Here is an 18,812-nt window from a genome sequence, read left to right as displayed (position 1 = left end):
CACAGGTGTTTTCAATACCTGATGGAAAGCACCTGTATGAACCTCTGTTCTTCAGAGTGGTAGTCTTTAAGGGGTTGAATAATTGTGGCAATGAAGAAACCACATAAGAACCATTTACTACTGTATTACATAAACAATTGATGTCATTTTAGTTGCATTTGGGTAGTTACAACGTCCTTGTAGGATTTGATTCTGAATACAATTCCAAATGTACACTATAGTCCCTAAACCCCTTTACAGCATTGGGGGTTGAATAATTTTGGTCACAACTGTAGTTGACTTTTCCACCCTTACACTTAAAATTCCAGCAGAATACAAATCTTCATGCTGATATTAAATAATCTTACATTCATTATTTTTTTAACTTCTCGATTAAGTGAGGCACTGGTGATGTCACCCTGGCTTCACAGATGCATCCTGGGACGTTCCTGCCACATGTTCTAGGAGGCAGGCCCAGAGTTAAAGGAAGTAAAGGGAGATGGATTAATCTGCCCTTAAAAATTGCCACTGTGAGAAGAATGAGTTGAAAACTAAAACTAAGGTATGCAAAGAATAAAAAGCCTGCAATAACTGTATCTGAAAGCATCTGTTTGTAGATTGACATTACTAAACATTTCTAAAGGTGTCTTTGTTTTTATAAGGGTGAAGTTCCTCAGCTAGACAGAAGAAAGTTAAACAAAGTGAAAAAAGGGATTGTACAGAAAGTCAAGCGGCTGGCTAAGCAGGAAGCAAAGTTGGCTGGGGGAAAGTAAAGTACTTCAGCAGCAATCTGGTGTGTGACAGCAGATGGGCAGAAAGTAAAGCAACTGCCCAGGCCAATTTTCAGCTTTCAGTGCTGTCACACGTGGTCATGCAACACTGTACCCATATGAATTTTTTATCATTTTTTTGTGACAGATAGAGCTTTATTTTGGTGGTATTTAATCACCTCTGGGTTTTTTATTTTTTCTTAAACCAAAAACCACTGATAATTTTGAAAAAAAAAGTTTTTTTCTTAGTTTTTGTTATAAAGTTTTGTAAATAAGTGATTTTTCTCCTTCAGTGATGTGTGCTAATGAGGCTGCACTGATGGGCACTGTTAAGCTGCACTGATGGACACTGATATGTGGCACTGATGGGCACTGGTAGGTGGCACTGATGGGCATTGACAGGCATCACTGATGGGCACTGAAAGACAACACTCATATATGGCACTGATAGGTGGCACTGATAGGCGGCACTGACTGGCACTGATAGGTGGCACTGACTGGCACTGTTAGGTGGCACTGACTGGCACTGATAGGCAGCACTGACAGACACTGATAGGCAGCACTTACTGGCACTGATAGGTGGCATTGATTGGCAGCACTGATAGGTAGCACTGACTGGCATTGATAGGTGGCACTGACTGGCACTGATGGGTGACACTGAAAGGCAGCTCTGATGGGCACTGATATATGGCATTGATATACACTGGTAGGCACTGATATGTAGCATTGATGTGGCACTGATGGGCACTGGCAGTTGGCATGGATGAGCACTGACAGCTTGCACTGATGGACACTGACAGGTGGCACTTCTGGGGCTACACTGATGATCAGTGTACATGTCCCCTCTGAGGGATGCCGATTACCGGCTCTCATCTCCTCGAGCTGTCAGCGTGACAGCTCGTGAGGAGAGAAATGCCTATTTACATATGATCAGCTGTGATTGGACACAGCTGATCACATGACCTAGCCAATATCTTCGGCTCTTTTCGTTGATCGGTGATCCGCTGTGTTCGAGGGACACAACGCACCACTGATTGCCGCGCTGTGCGCTCTTGGAGCCACGCATGCACGGTTAGAATGGGAGGACGTCATATGACATCCTCCCAGAACGGGAGAACCACCTTGTGCCCGTCATTGTACTATATGGCGGGCGGGTGGTGGTTAAATGATCAGATAAGCAGAAAACAGCTGGTCAGAGAGTGAAAGCAGCAGGACAAAATCATCAGTGTTGCCAACCTCCCGCAGCATTTTTTGCTGACAAAAAATTTACTGAGAGAGCACTTTTTTTTCTGACAACCTGAAAAATGTCATTATAAACTTAAACAATCAATATTTAAATGGTATAAACACAATATGCAAACACTGACAATACCCACAAAAAGTAATTTGCCTGGTTTACACTTTAAAAAGTCAACACAGCATGCCAAATTATCAGCCCTGATATTTTCAGACAGTTGTAAAAAACCACTGATTTTTACAAACTGTCCGTAAATTTACTGATGGTTGGCAACCCTGAAATTCAGACAAGGTATGATATGGTATACTGTAGTTGATCAGTGGCACTTGTAACTTGATCTAAAGTGATCCTAAAGCCATGGAATGTTGGGATCAACTGCAATAAAATTGTATTGACAGAACTGGCAAGACCGGCAATAAAGCACCTGCTGAGCTGATGCCTGTGACCCAAACAACACATACAGAAAGTTGCAAAGAAAACAGCAGGGGTGCTATAAATTATAAACAGCTATATCAGTTCAGATCACTGTATATTTCAGATGGTTAACAGCATATGTATATTGTCATAAATGTAGAAAACAACAACTAACGAACCAAGGAAGAAAACAGCCAACACTGTACTCTGCCTACTAATGTATTTTTACATTACATGAGTAATATTATGCAGGTTCTTTGTATGTATAAAGGGTGGATATTACAATATTTAAAAAATACATTGATAACCAATTTTATTATTGATATTGTTTATGTTGTGTATAGAAAATTCTTCTACACTCAGCTTGAGCTATATAAATGAAAACATGTTTTCTAAAGCATTCGTATATTCACTATGCTCATCAGAGAGGTTTAACTAGAGGACAGAAGCATGGCAGATGATCATGAACAATATCATAATGGGAGGAATACAAACTACAGCACATTCATTAGCAGTGGAATTAAAGTCAATAAGTAAAAAATTGTGAACACAGGCGTTTTATTTTTGTTAAATGGTTCCTTCTAAATAACCAAGAAAGAACAGCGGCGCTATGCTATATAATATAAACTATATGTGTATCCAAATCAATCAACATTTTATAAACATCAAATAATTGTGACTAGAATAAATGAACAAAAAAGTGAAAAAAGTCAACCCAGTGCTTTTGAACAGTGCACAGAATAAAGTCCCAATAATGTCCAATCTTGCTGTCAAATAATATATAACTCCAATTTTCTCCAACTTAATTTCTCCACACCAAGTGCTCAGTGCCAACAAGTCATCATACAACACTCACTCACCAGATCTATATGCCTCACATACAAAGTATGTATTTAAAGCATTCTGTCAGCACAGCAGGACCCTCCAGATCAGCTCAATATAAACCAGCATTCATAAAGAAAAGGATAACAAAACTGCAATAGTGTAATACAGTTAAAACACAATTTACCAACTACTAAAAAGCCACTTACAAATTACACATCTTTAAAAGGCTTCTTATTGTAAAAGAGACATGTAATGTCCTTTCTTCAATAAAACACACTTACCTGCATGTTGGCAATTTCTTGTAGAATGTATACTGAGCTGCACATACACACCTTAGTTTACATTCTGGCACACTCACTGTGTGCTGAGATGACTGCATTCCTGTGTATGCACATGATTGACATCATCTTGCGCTGGCCATTTAAGATGGCCAAGGACTGGCACCTGGTTCAAACCAGGGACAAGATGCCACCACCAACGAGGGACCTTGCAGACATCAGACCGTTGGAACAGAGGTAAGAATCTGTGCCCTTAGTTGGATTCTAAGGACATAAAGGAGAGGTATAGCCAAAGCTATTTTGGCTGTACTCCTCCTATGAATCACAGAAGTGCAGTTCGTTCTGCACTCCTGTGATCCATTTTCAACCGAGAGTAGGCTAAAGTTTGCTGTCAGCAGATGTCACACAGCCGGTACGGGCTCTGGAAAGATCCCGAATTTAATGTCAGGATCCTCCTTGATGCCTGGACAGGCAGCTGGCTCAGCCCCTCAGGCAGCCCCTGAGAGTGTGAGACAGCCTCTCCAGGCCCCTGCACAGCCTGGCGCACCAGTGAATCCTGAAGGAGCAGAGCAGAAAGTCGGTGACTGACAGTGTTTGATAACTTAGCTCTCAGTCTTTGATCTGAGTGGGGACAGATGCAGCATCCAACCAATTCTGCATTCACCTAGGCGAGTATATATGTTTCTTTTTTTTTTTTAAGCCATACTTTCCTTTTGCCATATGGTTGAGAAACGTGAAAGAGTGAACCAATCCTGCAACCCGTGTCAGGATACAACTAAAGAGGAACATAAGGGCAGCTTAATGCCACAAATAAGATGGGCTGGACAGAAGGAGTATTAGTGCACTGTAGTAAATACACATATTTAAAATGTAGAAGTATGTAGTTGAGTAAAATATTAAAATTCTAGAACAGGGGTCTCTAAACTTTTCAAACAAAGGGCCAGTATACTCTCCTCCAGACTTTAGGAGGGCTGGATTAGGGCCAACAAGGATAGAAAATGTCCTGGCCCCAGCATCAGTGAGAATAAACATGGCCTCAGGGTTGATGGTCAGTAGGAGGAGGAGTAGTGCCCCATCATTGGTATTAGTTGGAAGAATAGTACACCATCATTGATTTCAGTGGAAGAAGTTCTCCCCCATTGTTGGTCTCAGTGGGAGGAATAGTGCCCCAAGGACCAGATAAAGGGTAACAAAGGTCCATGTCTGGCCCTCGGGTCGCAGTTTGGAGACCCCTGTCCTAGAAGAATTAACTTGGATAATATCACCTGTGATTATATGCCGTACTGCAAGCAATCTTATATTGGTGAAGATGGTGGATATGGAACTTAGGTTTTAGTCAAAATTCTGTTTTTTTTTCAGGGACTTATGGTCTTATGTGTTGTGAATGAGTACATGAGATTGTTTTTAAATTAGGAATATATTTATCTTTTTTGCACTTGATATGTACTGACTATGTGTACCGGTTAAAGTTCACAAAACATTTTATGCTGGAAACTACTGAAACCCAATTATTTTTACCTCATTAGGTCCATGATTATTCTTGAGAAATTCTAAAAGAATTTTCTAAAAATTTAAATGACCAAAATGGCCACAGTATTATGTAATTTAGAATGCCCAAAGGGTGACGCCTAATAAAAGTAGATACAACATGGTTAACTAAGAAAAAGCAGGTTCCATGGCATCCATGTATCCTTTGGCACAGAAAGATTAGCTTTTGGCAAAGATAGATCTGGGAGGGTTACTTGAAGTTTGGGGTCACAGGAATGGTTAGTTAAAGGGGGCATTTGAGTAGGGCATATTGGGTAAAAGCTTTGGGTTGACAAGCTTTGGGCACAGAAATAGAATCTGGCTAGCGTGCATTTTGCCTAAGGATGGTTATTGGAGCAGTTATGGGAAAACCTTTAAAAAACAATCATATCAGCAGACCTCAAGATACTAGTGCCTACAGAAAAAAAATACATCACGCTAGTTCTACCCAAAAACTGATAAATCAGAGGTAACCAGAGGTCACCAAGTGCAGTAATGGGATGCATTGTGTAGCAGTTATACATTTCAAGTGCATGAACACTTATCTGAGAAAATCCAGTTGTTTGTTTCCAAAATTCCCTTTGATTTTTAAACTGGGTGAACACAAATTTCACAATAATGGCAATGAAAGATGACGTACATGCTTGTTTTGGTCAATACTATCCACTACATCTATGATTTTTACTCTCCTGACATTGACATCTGGGCATATTCACACATACAGAATCATTACTTTTTAAATACAGAAAAGGTAAAGATTTTTAAATGATTGCTCAGACTTTTACATTTCCAGTAGGTATACTAGCTCACTGCTACCTACAAGGACATCCCTCCACCGGTTCATTGAGTCAAGCAATCAGACATATAACTTGTGAATATTTCTTCAGAATTTTCAGTCTTAAATGCTGGGATAAGAGGTAACATTTCTGCTCTTGTGCCCACCACAAATAAACATCTAGCTCACCATTCTTTAGTCATAATTATGCTCAATAAAACTATTGTGGAGGAGGGAAGGGGGACATGTAAAGAGCAAATAATGGTAAATGTACAAACCTATGAAATAACTTCTCCAAATGGCCTTATTATCAATCATTATTGGTATTTAGTATCAGATATACAGAGTATATACGGTATATATACAGTCTTATGGAAAGCAAACACTCTATAACTGAGAAAGTCATTCATATTTATGATGTGATTTCTTCTGTTGACGTTCGGTAGTCTTTTCTCCAACCTTTGTGATTTCTTGATGGGGAATTCTGTGCATGTGTCAACTATCTTTATTACAAGTAGTGTGTAAAAAAAAACTGAAGCCAAGGATGTAAACTTGTATTTCCATGGTGGCAGCCTAGATGTGAGAAACACTTACACGCTGATATAATTAAACAATGCTCTGTGGGGTCCATTGGTTAAAGTAAATAGGGCTCAGCATGACTATAAAGTTAAGTAATACTAAACCACTGAGTAAGCCTATGAAAGACTTAATAGTAAACTGTACCCTGCATGCTTCTCTAGAGACACTCTGCATGTGGTTACTGAAAAGCTAATGTACTAGAGCTGAACAGTACCCTCTGCAGGTGTCTCTGCTTGTCTGGTTAGCTGGAGGTTTGGGTAATCCTTTTCAGGTATCATTAGAGCAGGTTTAATCTTGTTATGTGTTCTTTATAATAGGACATGCTCATTTACTATTATGCATTAAAGCAAAAGTGGAGCAATTTTTGGGATGGATAATTACATTACTGATATCAAAGGCAAACAAGACATGAAAACATTTTGATAGTTCTTCTTTGAGACGTACTGCATACTGTGGCCTTCTGATCTCTGTAAGCTTCCAAGTATACACTGATACAAGGGAGGGTATGTAGAGATTTCAGTTGTGCACTAAGACTGACTAAATTTTCACAAGGTGTTCAGATACAGTTTGTGTCCCCAAAAAAGTGAGCTACCCGGGGAGTGTTTATATAAGGTCTTAGAAAAAAAACTAATTAAATTGGGAGCAACAGGCACTTGCGAGTGAACCTAGCTAAGCCTAGTTAAAATATATCTGGTAAAGTAATAATAATTGTACTTCAAAAATACATATATTAAAGTATCTGTACAGTAAAGTAAATTGGGGCAAGGGGGTAATATAAACATAAAAATGCAGCTTATACCAATAAAAGTAGGGTAAATACCTTACAGAAATCTTTTTCTCATGCAGTCACATGACCACAATAACTTCAACTCTTCGCTGAGAAGGGCAGGGTGGGGGGGTTGAATTTTATGAAGAGAGAGATCCTTTATTGTGATTGGCTGCTATGTGATTTCACCAGTCACACTCTAACTTCAGAAACCTGGAATGTAGTCCCAGTGGGAGCCCATTTTGCTATCAATGAATGATGATTGTCGCTGCTTGTTGCCTTTTGTACGTTATTTATACCAGCCTAGACAGGCTACAGTTTGTTGAGAAATGTGTGTATAATTTGATTGGGCTGTTCTATTACACCTTTTTCTAAGACAAAATGAATAAACACTATTGGAAAAGAAACCTGGAATGCACAGGTCATCACTTTCTGCATAAGATCTTCTCTCTGCTGCATGCAGGGTTGGAAGAACTAAGCAGTAAACTGACCACACTACCATGGGTTTGCAGCCATGGTTAGTGTGGTCAGGATAACACAGAAAGCCTGTAATGCAGAGGACACTGACAGGAACACCAAGTATTTAGTCTATATTATTAGTTACAAAAAAAAAAGACTGCAATATAAATTTTAAGTGCAACCGTGGAACTGAATAAAAGTAAGTTATTTTAAAGTGGAAGTCCAGGATTTTCTTAAACTTAAACCTGCTCCCTCCCTCATTCTAACTCCTGTTCTAACTGCCCATGTAAAAAGAAGGTACTTATGCTTACCTATTCTGAGAGTGCTCCGGTCCAGTCACATGACCTCTCCAGTCGGCTTCAGGGGACAGGAGAGATCGTCAACAAGGGCTGAAATGCCTGCATGCAGACGTCATCCATAGGCTTACTATGGGGCATCTGTTGTTAGCTGTCCTTCTTCTTCCACAAAGCTGCTGATGGGAGCCGATCATCTGAACAGACCAGAACACCCTCAGAATAGGTAAGTGTACACATCTTCCTTTCTCAGGGCAGTTAGAATAGGAGCTAGAGTGGGGGTGAGAGCAGGTTTAAGCATAGTTTGGAAAAGCCTGGATTTCCACTTTAAGGTTGACATACACTTACATGCTAGTTGCTGTGATTTTCAGATGTTTTGCCATGCATTTTTAAAGGACCTTATTCTGTTGAGATATTTGGTAAAATGAAGGGCAGTCAAAGCAATTGAAATACCAGATGAGAGACTCTCCTCCAACTCAAAACAATGAGTTGGGATTAACAGGCCTTTTTTAAGACAATGGATTTCTTAAAGCTGAACTCCAGGAAAACTAAAACTCTTCCTATGCAATGGGGCTCTGCTTTAATGCATATGTAATACACTTGAAAATGCAACTAATTATATAGCCACCTAGCTAGCTATATAATTGTTTTCCTGTGGTCAAACCAGTGAATAGTAAATACTTGCCATACTAGCAGTGCCATGATCAATGTCACTGCAAACCAGGGACGGACTGACCATTTGGAAACTCGGGCACCGCCCGAGGGCCCGGGGTCAGTAAGGGGCCCCATGAGATGCCCCTGGTACTTTTTTTCATAGGCTTTTTTGAGTTTGGGCAAGGACACAGGGGCCACATGATCCCCTATTGCCCGGGGGCCCCATGAGTTGTCAGTCCGCCCCTGCTGCAAACAATAAGTATGTGTAAAATTAGTTATGCAAAGGTGAGCTAATACACTAATTATGCAATCAGAAGATCTAAAGCTGGTGATTTAGGTTATGTTCAGATTTGATCTGTTGGGTCAGAAACATTTAGGCTCCATGAGCACTTGTGTTTTTTTAAGCTTCTAGAAGCTGATATTAGCATTTTGTTCTGCTCCTAGAAGCTAAATAGTGTTATCCTATGTGTCTATTAGCATTTTTTTTAGCTTCAGCATCTTGGAGCAGAAAAAAAATGTTTTTGTAGAGTTGTTTGGAGCATTTTTCCAGCAGAAAAAATGCTAAACGCTCCTAACAGCTTTTTTCTAGCTTTTATTTTTTTGCTCTACATGAACTGTAAAAATGCTAACACTCCTAAATGCTTCTGAACGCTACTAAAACACTACTAAAAACTCTATTACCAGCGTTTTTTATCCAGCGTTTTTGAGCTTAAAAAAAAAAAACTAGTGTACACGGAGCCTTACCAATAACTATATAGTTCAAAAGCTCACCTAAACAATCCATTCCATTTATATTCAACCAGAAAAGTCACTGATTTACATAGTCACTGGCACTGGTGCTGATCTAACAGATCAGATTTATGCAAAATCTAACTGATGAATAGCCAGTAATGGATAGCCATAGCCATGATGTAGCGATCAAAAGTTCTGACCACTGAAAGAATCTTCTCATGAGATATCTTTCCATGAAAAAGTATAATCATTTTCTTCAGACACTCCCAGCTGACCCATCACAAAGGGAAAAACTGATAAGTGGTCAAAGCAGATAATGACAGGTGCAAAGAATAAAAATAAAACAGGCCTTTACATGTGTACATTTTTATGGAGTCTCCTAATCACAGAGCATGCCTTTACCTTAATTTACAAAGCTTTAACACACGGATTTTTATTTATTTATGCAGGATTGTAATTTTAAAATCTATTTTTACTGACTTAAAATAACTGTCACTTTTTGGAAGATAAGACTCCTTATCTTGATGTTTTATCTTTCTGAATTAACTCCATTGTCAGATGATGAGGTTTCTGGAGGTGTTAATGCCTTACAGTTCCAATAGAAAACCATATTACGTATGGTTCCATGGCCATTCAAGGGGTATTGCTCACAAATCTGCATATACAGTATCAAGCACACTTGTTAGACAAAAGGATGCAGGTTTCCTATTTTGGTCTACATAATGGCAATATACACATTCATGTTTCTTGAATTTGAATTTTGCTTTATAATGAAATATATGCCTCCATCTGTCATAAAGTTTAGCATTTGGATGCACAGGATAACCAGCCTAGTTTGAAATTTTCTACTTGTCTGGTTATACCCTGTGTAATATGTAACATGCACATGGCTGATATTGATGATTAAACCACAAACAGAGTTTCAATTGTACTGATTATAATAATATTGCTGTCAATAGACAGACATCTAATTCAGTTGTAGAATATAGCATAATAATACATACTAACAGACTGTGGGAGCTACATGTTGCAATAGCACTTATTAGTCACCAGAAACTAGATAGTCACAGCAGCGGTATAGAGGTGCATGTTTCATCCTGAAAATGATACTACAAAATTTGAAGGAAGAAACACATATCTATCAGAATTACTGCACTATAATATGATATTGAGCTTTAACATGGTCCATGGTCTAAATCTTAAATGTCACAATGTCACTTACATATCACTAGATCAATATAATTTCTGTTATGCCCCTCAAGGCTCTGTACTGAATCATCTATTTGTTGCAATGGGACAGTGAAACATTTATTGTGAAGAAAAAACACACTTTATATAGTGCATATGATAACACTATTATGTCACGTACAAATTCCGTATAGACTGATAACTAGATATCATGTATTAAAAAATGGTCAATAATTTTCAGTTCATTTTAAATATTAGCTGTATGACTTTTAGAGACCTAGAAAGTAGATTAAGTACAAAAATCTCAAGATAGATTTAATAAGGAGTTTATCTGGCTGATTCATTGTGTTGCAGCCAAGAAATCTGTATCTTTCACAGTGATCTCTGAGAGAATTAATGAATCAGAAACCATTAAAATGCTCACACCTATTTGCCCCTGTGTGTACCAACTTGCCAAGGCCATGGAACAGGGAGGCTTTAAGGTGTGCCTGTATCATGGGGTGTATTTCCTTATTAAATTGCTAGTCTATATCTATGATATGAGTTTCATCATATGATCTTGGCCAGCATATATAATTAAATCGAAAGCATGCTTATAGATAGATAGATAGATAGATAGATAGATAGATAGATAGATGAGAGATAGATCAGAGATAGATAGATAGATAGATAGATAGATAGATAGATCGATAGATGAGAGATAGATGCGAGATAGATAGATAGATAGACAGACAGACAGACAGACAGATAGATAGATAGATAGATAGATAGATAGATAGATAGATAGATTACCCACCAATTCAGTGGGTGGGTTAATTATTTGCCCTTGCTACACAAATAAACAGTTTTGTGATTTTCTTACAGGGTTAACCATCCTATGATACAGCTCCTGTGATTGTATGTAAGTAGGGAAATGTCTACTAAAAGTTCAATAAAATACAATATTTTCCCTACTGGTTCTCAGTATTCTGACACGACTCTTTTTATTGACACGATTACCAGTTTATATTATAATGATTGAAGGTATACTGTATATTGGCTGCATCTTTGTAACTACATGCTGGTATTCTTACTAACATTACCCCAACTGAACATGAACTGCCTTTACTGCAACTGCCATCCCAAAAAAATCACAGACAAACCTTCAGAAAAATATAAATTTAAAAATTTTGTTTTATTTTTCATATTGATTACCTTATCTAGATACATCTTTATTAGCACATTCCATCACCTATGCATACATTGTAACTCATTTTATTTAAATCTAATGCTGGTTCAGATACCTTTTAGAAAACATTGACATATTTCCCAACTGTTTCTGATTTGGACAATCTGATTTGGCTGGGATATGTTTGCCCCTGGAAATGTCAAACCTGACTGATCTTAAAGGAAAGAAAATGATCATACTCTACAAATGCTCTTTTTTTACTGCACGCTAGACTATCACATATTTTTATGTTGTCTGATTTTTTTTTTTTTTATGTTTAGTGAAGAGCAACATTTAGGAAAAATCCAATCGAATTTATGAAACATACAAAACTTGGTGCTGTAGTATCACGCAGTGCTTTGATCAGTATTTAGGGTGACATAGGTTAAGCTACAACAATAAAGTGTCCCAGGAAACGGTTATAAAATGTTGATAATTGTGAGTGCTGCAATTCATTAGTTGCTAGCATCCTATCCAAGCAGTCATTGTGCCATTGTTATTACGTTATGAACAATACCATGATTGCTGTCCAAATAACTGAGCTAGATTAAGATAGAATGAGGACTAGCAAGCTTAGGTATTTTGGCTCAGCAACAATGTCCCTGGAAATTATTTTAAAGTGGTGACCAGATGTGTATGAAATGCTGAGGCATGTCTTTGTAATGTCGAAACAGCATATATTACATAATGTCTTCATTAGACAGCATTATTAGAAATCATCAGAAAATTGGTAAAGGTTCGCCGGTACTTTTTTTTAGCGTTTTTCCATTGCCATTTTGACCTTAGCTTGCTCAGGTATGCCCTGATGTGCCCTTTATTGTCCTACCTTTCTTTCCAGTGTTTGTTTCTTGCCTATGTGCAATAGATGCTTCCTCTGAGCTCATCGGTGTGTCCCATGATAAGTGGAATCCTTTAGGTCCAGCTATCCTCGCCTGTCCTGACAGTGCATGTCTCTGTGACGCTGTCCTGGTCACCTGGTCACAACAAGTTTAGGATGTGATGACAAGTCTGTAGCAGATTGTTCTGAGATGTCTCTGGCAGAATCTCTGCTCTGTGTCTGTAGTAGATCTGGATAGTGCATGCACAGCCACTCCCTGAAGTCACTTTCCACTCCCCCCTCTATCCATCCACAGGATTCACCTCTTTCACTCAACTTTCCTATCATCTGCTCCGCTCTGTCTTCTTCAGGATTTCTCTGTGTAAGGTGCACAGGCTTCAAACACATTGCTACCTTAAGCTTTCTGCTTTGGGGGATAAGTGAGTGAGGGATCACAGGTCAAAGTTCAACATCAATTTGCTAAGCTGTAGGTGGCAACTACTACCTAAAAAATGCACAAATGTGATTTGTGTAAAGCGAAATTTAAGTAGATGATTGGTACACAGAATATCACACCTGAAAATAGTTAATCACTTTGCTTTTTCAATATGATATAGTAATAATATAACACAATCTTTAAAATAATAATGATAATAATAATAAATAATAATAATATATAATATATTCAAATAACATACAGACACTTAAAAAAAAAAGCTTATATTTTTCCTTTTTTCTGTATTTTCAATTTTTTCAACCTAATTGTTTCCTTATTATAATTACCAAATGCTACTGTTAAAGGGGAGTATAAGCCTTTTAGTATAAATGTTTAATGATTAATAATTGTTGCTTCAGTTTTACATCTCAAAAACTAAAATGTAGAATTAGGTAATACAATGAACCGTGTCTTTATGATGTAGGTAATTATTACACAGCTTTTTATTTTGTTTTATTCTGCAAAAATAAAAAGAGAGCACTTTGTTAGAGATAAGGATGCTTTTTAAAATGTTTTGCGTTAAAACATATATAAAGAACATTGCACTATAATTACATTATACAGCTTAACCCATCTGGATTTAGCTTTTTTTTCAGTCTCAGTGCATTAAAGTGTATCTCTAGACAAAACCTTTTTTTTTTTTTTAAAAGAGTAGGGAAAGGTTGAAGCCTCTTTCAAGTTTTTATTGCAGTCTGTGTCCCCATTGGGAAGTTTCTCCCTCTTTATTTGTACCGGTGACCATCCAGAACAGGGGTGTCAAACTGGCGGTCCTCCAGCTGTTGGGAAGCTACAAGTCCCATCTGACTTTGGAAGTTATGCTTGTAACTGTCAATCTTGCAATGCCTCATGGAAATTGTAGTTTGGCAACAGCTGGAGGGCCGCCAGTTTGACACCCATGATCTAGAAGGTCATCTAGAGGGAAAGTGAGGGGAAACCCCAAATTGTAGCATTGCCCCTAGAACACAAGAGTTCAATGCTCAAGGAACACATAGTAACCACAGGGGGGACCCTGGTTGAATTAGGTAATAATTCCCCTTACTATAGGAGATTTCCTCTATCTTTCTCTTACACCATCGGGTTAGGAAGTGAATAAAAATTTCCCTAATAGTAAACAGCCAAAAAATAAACTGACAGAGGTTTTAAGATGCTTATAAACCCACAACAGTAAAATCAGTCTGTATTTGCAGTAAAGCATGCTTGTTAGGGCTCATGTACACTGCAGCTGCTAAACTGACGTTTATTATTATTATTATTATTATTTTTATACAGGATTTATATAGCGTCAACATTTTGCTCAGCGCTTTACAGTATAACGGGAGACAATACAGCAACAATACAGTTCAATACAAGAGGGATTTGAGGGCCCTGCTCCTTGGAGCTTACAATCTAGGAGGGAGGGGCTAGTGGTACAAAAGGTAGTAACTGTGGGGGATGGACTGGTAGGAGGAGTAGAAGATTCCATTATTAGCTGAGGGCAGGATAGGCTTCCCTGAAGAGATAGATTTTCAGAGATCGCCTAAAAGTGAGCAGAGTAGGCGATAGTCTGATAAATTGGAGTAGAGAGTTCCAGAGGATTGGGGAAGCTCTGGAGAAGTCCTGGAGTTTAGGAGCGTTTCTGCATTTTTTTCAGCAGCCCCTGAACGCTCCCTAATGTTTTCCTATGTGTCCATGTACACATAGGCGTTTACAGTCAATTTCAGGCAGTTGAGTTTACAGTCTTTTTTTGAACGCACCAAAATTGTGTTCAGGAGTAGATTGTACCGGCATGTCAAATGCTTGTAAATGCGTGTATGTGCTTGTAATCACGGTTAACCGCATTGACAAGTGTTTGCGTTTAGATGCATTTTTTGATGGGTCCATATCCAGATGCTGTCCAGAGCGTTTTTTCTTCATCAAAAATGCATGCAAAGCGTTTTCCATATATTGAAATGGACCCGGTACCCCAGCACAGTCAGTTCCAGGTGTCTCGTGAAGGAAAAATTGGTAGAACGTGCTGCATTATGCTCATGATGGGATCCATAGTGAATACAACCAGAAAAGACAGGTAATCTCAACACATACTGCTCTCTCTGCTTCTGCTTCTCTATTTCTCTCAAAATGTCTGAAATAGTTAATTATTTACTTATTTATTATTTTTCAGTGCATTCTGGGCATTTGGGAGGGTGTCCTGAGGTTATCTTTTAAAAAAACCTCTAAACGCAAATGCGCATAAACGCGGCATACAAACGCAGCTAAACTGACGCTGTTTAAACTACGTTTTCTAGCAGTCAGTTTCCAGCGCTCAGAAGAGTTTTCCAAACGCCCTGTGTACATGAGACCTTATACTCACCATGGGACCTAAGGGGTTAATCCTCCACATTGTGTAAAAAGGATGTTTGATCCCATCTTCTCTAAACATCCCCTTGTACTGTCCCCAATCCATCTGCTGGACGGTGGATGGGAAACTTTGCCAATGCGGGCTAATGGACCTGTACATCTTCCCAGCATTGGCAGCTCTTGCGCAGCTCACAGAATGTGCATCCAGGTGCCTGGCGATTGGTATCTCGCCTGGACACAGCAGATGACATTACCGCTGAGTCACATGGTGTTTTACCATGAGATTGCTGTGAAACTAATGATCGCTTCTCTCTGCTCTCACTGTGAGAGCAGAGAGAAGTGATGCTACAGCCTGTGAATGTACAGCAGCATGTCAGACTGCATGTACACTCACAGAATGCAATGCTAGCCAACCCAGTGTCCCTGATTACTGCCCCAGTGAAAGGACAATAAACAATGCAGCCAGCCATGTCACCTGTCCCACTGTGCATACGCCATACCAATGTCCTGATCACAATCATGCCAGCTTCCTAATCACTACCATACCCCACACCAGTGTCCTGATCACCGCCAAACCCCATATCAACACCCTGATCACTGCCATATGCCATTCCAGCAGCCTGATCACCTCCATATGCCATACCAGCGGCCCGATCACCGCCATACACCATACCAGCACCCTGATCACTGCAATACCCCATACCAGCATCCTGATCACCGCCATACCCCATATACAGTTGTGACCAAAATTATTCAACCCCCAATGCTGTAAAGGGGTTTAGGGACTATAGTGTACATTTGGAATTGTATTCAGAATCAAATCCTACAAGGACGTTGTAACTACCCAAATGCAACTAAAATGACATCAATTGTTTATGTAATACAGTAGTAAATGGTTCTTATGTGGTTTCTTCATTGCCACAATTATTCAACCCCTTAAAGACTACCACTCTGAAGAACAGAGGTTCATACAGGTGCTTTCCATCAGGTATTGAAAACACCTGTGGATGTCACCGAGCAGCAATCAAGCATAATAAGCACCAATTAGGCAGCTTTAAAATGACTGTGATACTCAGCTCCTTCTAGACATTTACTGGTGTGGTTACAAACATGGTGAAGGCAAGAGAATGGTCCAGGAAGACAAGAGAAGAGGTGATTTCTCTTCACAGGAAGGGCAATGGCTATAAGAAGATTGCAAAGATGTTAAACATACCAAGAGACACCTTAGGAAGCATCATTCGCAAATTCAAGGCAAAGGGCACTGTTGAAACGCTACCTGGTCGTGGCAGAAAGAAGATGCTGACTTCGACTGCTGTGCGCTACCTGAAGCGTAGAGTGGAGAGAAGTCCCCGTGTGACTGCTGAGGAACTGAGAAAAGATTTGTCAGATGTGGGTACAGAAGTTTCAGCCCAGACAATAAGACGCACACTGCGTAATGAAGGCCTCCGTGCCAGAACTCCCAGGCGTACCCCCTTGCTGTCTCCAAAGAATAAGAAGAGTCGACTGCAGTATGCCAAAAGCCATGTGGACAAACCACAAAAGTTGTGGGATAGTGTTCTGTGGACTGATGAAACAAAATTAGAACTGTTTGGGCCCATGGATCAACGCTATGTTTGGAGGAGGAAGAACAAGGCCTATGATGAAAAGAACACCTTGCCTACTGTGAAGCATGGTGGAGGGTCAATCATGCTTTGGGGCTGTTTTGCTTCTGCAGGTACAGGGAAGCTTCAGCGTGTGCAAGGTACCATGAATTCTCTTCAGTACCAGGAGATATTGGATGGAAACGTGATGCAGTCCGTCACACACCTGAGGCTTGGGAGACGTTGGACCTTTCAACAGGACAATGATCCCAAGCATACCTCCAAGTCCACTAGAGCATGGTTGCAGAGGAAAGGCTGGAACATTTTGGAGTGGCCATCGCAGTCACCAGACTTAAATCCGATTGAGAACCTCTGGTGGGACTTAAAGAAAGCAGTTGCAGTGCGCAAGCCTAAGAATGTGACTGAACTGGAGGCCTTTGCCCATGAAGAATGGGCGAAGATACCCGTAGATCGCTGCAAGACACTTGTGTCAAGCTATGCTTCACGTTTAAAAGCTGTTATAACTGTAAAAGGATGCTGTACTAAGTACTAAGATTGAATGTCACTTGGGGGTTGAATAAAACTGATAATGCTGTGAGCACAGAAAAGACATTTGTGGTTATTTCATTATAACTGTTATGTTATATTTGTCTGACCTACAAGTGCCTCTTTAATGTAAATGTAAGCAAGATGACTGAATGATCAAAAGCAATGTCAAACTGGCCAAAACACTCAATTTCAGTGGGGGTTGAATAATTTTGGTCACAACTGTAAGCATCCTGATCACTGCCATACCCATACAAGCATCCTTTTCACCCCATATGCCATACCAGCATCCTGACTACCGCCGTACCCCATACCAGTGTCCTGATCACAGCCATATCCCATACCAGCTTTCTGATCACTGCCATACCCCATACCAGCATTCTGATCACTGCCATACCCCATACCAAAAGTAAGCTCTATCTGTCTCTAGAAATGATAAAAATTTTATATGGGTACAGTGTTGCATGACTGAGTAATTGTCACTCAAAGTGTGATAGTGCTGAAAGCTGAAAATTGGCCTGGAGTGGAAGGTGAAAGTGTCCGTACTTGAATTGGTTAAACTGTTAAGGCCTCTCTCACAAGGGGCAGACTCTGTTCTGAGCAGCAAGGGATCTATTTGTTGATCCCCTCTTGATCAGAGCAAAGCCGATGGATGACAGGTTCGTGTCTACTTAGTTTATGATGAGTGGACATGGACAGAGCCTCCTCTGCTTTATGGACAGCCAGGTGTAAACGGACAGCGAAGACTGCTCTCTGATCCGCCTAGACAGAGGAGGACAGATTCCCATCTGTTCTTTTATCTAGTGGACTGGATTAGAGGTAGATGGTTGAATGGACCATCTGATCAGTTCCGCCTGAAAAACTGACAGGCAGACCTGATCCGACCCTCCGTGTAAAAGGGGCCTAAAAGGTAATGATCAAACACAAGAGATTCTGGTCACAACAAGCAGACCTTCTCCCTTTGCAAATAGACATTTCATAGTCAGTGCAGGTTAGTCAATCTTTCATCACTGCTGTTGTCAGTATAAAAACTGGGACAGTGAGGTTTATTTACTAAAGCTGAGTGCAAAATTAGGCTCAATTCTACATAAAAAATCCAGCTTCTAACGTCAGCTTGTTCAATTAAGCTTTGGCAATAAAACCTGGAAGCTGATTGGTTTCTATGCAGAAGTGAGCCCAATTTTGCATTCTCCAGCTTTTGTAAATAAAACCCAGTATGTTCAACTTGTGATCTCTTATGACAAAGACTTCCCCAGTCATAGACACAATACACTGCTCACCAAATTTTTGTATGAAAGATCTATTTTACACACTTGAAAAGATGCCAGGCAAAAGTAAAATGATGCTTCCAGGAAAAAGAAGACGATGCGTATG

General features: G+C 39.6%; 1 protein-coding gene across 1 annotated transcript in view; it reads right to left on the bottom strand.

The window, feature by feature from the left end:
- WNT10B (Wnt family member 10B) overlaps positions 1-12,747 on the bottom strand; it is a 77,136-nt gene extending 64,389 nt beyond the window's left edge. Inside the window, exon 1 of the mRNA XM_089679456.1 lies at positions 12,510-12,747. The gene's annotated coding sequence lies outside the window, so the exon portion shown is untranslated. The remainder of the gene's footprint in view (positions 1-12,509) is intronic.
- Between the last annotated feature and the right edge of the window lie 6,065 nt (positions 12,748-18,812).

Source organism: Staurois parvus, unplaced genomic scaffold (genome assembly GCF_062004578.1).
Source record: "Staurois parvus isolate SC_StPar_1 unplaced genomic scaffold, SC_StPar_1.0 ptg000017l, whole genome shotgun sequence".
In the NCBI taxonomy this organism is placed as follows: Eukaryota; Metazoa; Chordata; class Amphibia; order Anura; family Ranidae; genus Staurois; species Staurois parvus.
Note: the sequence above shows the minus strand (reverse complement) of the source record. Positions and strands in the feature narration are given on the sequence as shown.